This window comes from Echinops telfairi, unplaced genomic scaffold, assembly GCF_000313985.2.
Source record: "Echinops telfairi isolate 266 unplaced genomic scaffold, ASM31398v2 ScPeMD7_6;HRSCAF=24_1, whole genome shotgun sequence".
In the NCBI taxonomy this organism is placed as follows: Eukaryota; Metazoa; Chordata; class Mammalia; order Afrosoricida; family Tenrecidae; genus Echinops; species Echinops telfairi.
Window position 1 is genome coordinate 19446464 of NW_022103903.1, and position 3246 is coordinate 19449709.

A 3246-nucleotide genomic window follows, 5' to 3' on the forward strand; every position below is an offset into this window, starting at 1 on the left:
GAGAAAAGACAAAAACAATTGCAATGAAGAAGGGGACTAGACAAGGATGCCCCTTGTCCCCACTCCAATTCAACATCATACTGGAGGTACTAGCTAACAACAAACGACAAAGGAAAGATATTAAAGGCATTCATCTCGGAAAGGAAGAGGCAAAATTATCATTATTCACAGACGATATGATTCTATATATTGAAGATCTTTTAAACTCCACAAGCGGAGTGTTGGAAGCAATAGAGGAATATGGCAGAGTGGCAGGATACAAAATCAACAAACAGTAGTCTATTAGACTTTTCTACACATCAGACATGATCACAGAAGAGATAATTAAAAGGGTAGTAACCTTTACAATAGTAAAGCACAAATTCAAATAGTGAACGATGCACCTGACTAAAAAACCGAAAATTTTGTTTGAGGAAAATTATAAAACACGACTACAAGAAATCAAGAGTGACTTCAACAAATGGAAGGATATACCATGCTGTGGATTGGCAGACTCAATACAGTAAAGATGTCAGTTCTGCACAAGGCACTATATAAGTTCAATGCTATCCCAATACGAATATCACCATCTTTTTTTCAAAAAATTGGAAAAATAGATTACTAACTTCATAGGGAGGGGGAAGTAGCCCAGAATTAGCAGAGAACTCCTCAAGAACAAGGACTACCTGACTTTAGCATGTACTATGTGGCCACAAAGGTCAAAACAGTGTGGTACTCATATAATGACAGATATTCAGACCAATGGAAAAGATCTGAAGACTCAGAAATAAAAACATCAGTGTACAGCGTACCGGGCCCAAAAAATATTAAATGGGAAGCAGATGCCATCTTCAATAAATGGTGCTGGAAAATATGGATATTACCTGCAGAAAAGTGAATCAAGTGAATCAAGACCCTTACCTCACTCCATGCACCTCACACCCTTACCTCACTTCATGCACAATAATAAACTCAAGGTGGATCACAGACCATGAGATAAAACCCCAAACAATTAGGGCCATTAATGAGGGAATTGGGAAAAACCCGAGAACTTTGGCACAAGAATACATAGGCTATCAGAAATAGGGAAGGATACAAGTACAGAGGATGCACAAATGGACAAATGGGATGTACTGAAGATAAGACTTCTGTGTACATTGAAAGAATTTTCCAAGGGAGTAATAAGAAAGTCCACTGACTAGGAAAACATCTTTAGCAATGAAACATCAGACAAAGGCCTTATTACTAAAATCTGCAATACTTCACAAGCTTACAATAAGAGAAAAACTAATTGCCCACTGAGGAGGTGGACAAAGGACCTGACCACATGTTTCACAGAGTCTGAAATCAGAATGGCCAATAAACATATGAGAAAATGTTTCTGATCATTAGCCATAAGAGAAATGAAAATCAAAACAACTATGAGATACCACCTAACACCCTCAAAGATAGCCCAGTTCCAAAAATCAGAAAGCAACAAGTATTGGAGGGGCTGTGGTGAGATAGGAACTCTCATCCCCTTCTGGTGGACCTGTAGGTATGTACAGCTACTATTGAAATCGATTTGGCGATTTCTAAAACAGATGGAAATTGAGCTGCCATATGACCCAGCAATCCCCCTACTGGGCATATACCCAGAAGAGGCAAGAAGCAAACCATGGCCACACATCTGTGCTCCAATGTTCATTGTAGCACAGTTCACAATCACAAGGAACTGGAAAAAATCCAAATTTCCATCAACAGAAATATGGATTAAAAAACTGGTACATACATACAATGGAGTACTATGCATCGCTAAAAAGCAGTGATGATGTATGAAGCACATCACTGCATGGGAAGAACTGGAGGGAATTGTGCTAAATGAAGTGAGCCAAGCACAAAAGGACAAGTGTAACATGAGTCCGCTGAGGTAAGTTCATATATAGCTAAAAGAAAAAAAAAGAAAAGCAAGGGCAAAAGGGGCATAGGGTAAAAGCTACTGTACACAAACACTCCACGGGTGAAGTTCAGGTAGTATGGCAGGGGCCAGACCAAATCCAAGGGTACATATGGTAGCCAACTAAAAAGGGGAAGGGGAAAGAAAAAAAATGTGTGGCGGGGGAATAGGGCACTGACCCACCCAAGGAGAGGGTATTGTTTATGTCTCCACAAGGAAAGAGGGACCAGACTTAAAGCCAGTGTGAAACGAATGCAGCGTACTGGCAAGGAGTGAGGAGGCAGTGCAGGGGCCTGAGGACATGGCCTCCATACCAGCTACGTGGACAACTGCCCCTCTCCCCAGAAGAATTTATTTTAGAGGATGGCACTAAAGCTGCAGCTAGGCGAGAGGGGCATGTCTGATCAGAACACATGGGAGCAAATGAAGGCGGAGGAAGAGAGAGTGGAGCACATCCTGGCCTACCAGGCCTAGGGGATGATATCCCCGCTTTGAACAGCCAAGGCACAGAGTGGACCATATGGCTGATCCCACTACGAGACAAGTCGTGCCTTGCTGGTCCAGGGCACTAAGGCGGACAACACAGGAGACTCAGTGTCGGGGCTGGCCTGGACTTACCCGGAAAAACCGAGGCAAACCACTAAAGGTGTGCTGCAGAGCAACAATAGGAGCAGAGCAGGCAGCCCCCTAGGAAGTACAAAGGATACACTCTGGGGCCAGAGCGTGGCACCCCGTCGGACTTGACTGAAGGGCATGCCTAGAGATCAAAAATCAGACCTTGACCTATTTACAGGTTTTTCTTTCTTTTCAAAATTGGTTTTCTTTTTTGTTGTCATTGTTGTGTTCTCATTCATTGCCTATCTTGCTGTGGCTTGATTTTTGGTGCATATTATTATCCCTACAGATCTATCTAGATAAGATAGGCTGGAAGAATAGTCTGGAAGAGAAAACAACAGGACCAATTGTTCTGGGGGGACAAGGGAGAGGGGAAGGAGGAAGTAAGGAGGTGGTGCTGACCAACCGAGAGACAGGGGAGCAACAAGTGATCCAAAATTAGTGGCAAGGAGGGTGTGAGAGGCCTGGTAGGGATTCAGCAAGGGCAAAGTAACCGAGAGAAATTACTGAAACCCAAATGGAGGCTGAGCATGACAGTGGGACAAGAGGAAAGTAAAAGAAAATAGAGGAAAGAACTAAGTGACAAGGGGTATTTATAGAGGTCTAAAGACAGGCACGTGCATATGTAAATATATTTATATAGGAGGGTGGGGAAATAGATCTATGTGCATATATTTATAGGTTTAGTATTAAGGCAGCAGATGGATATTGGGCTT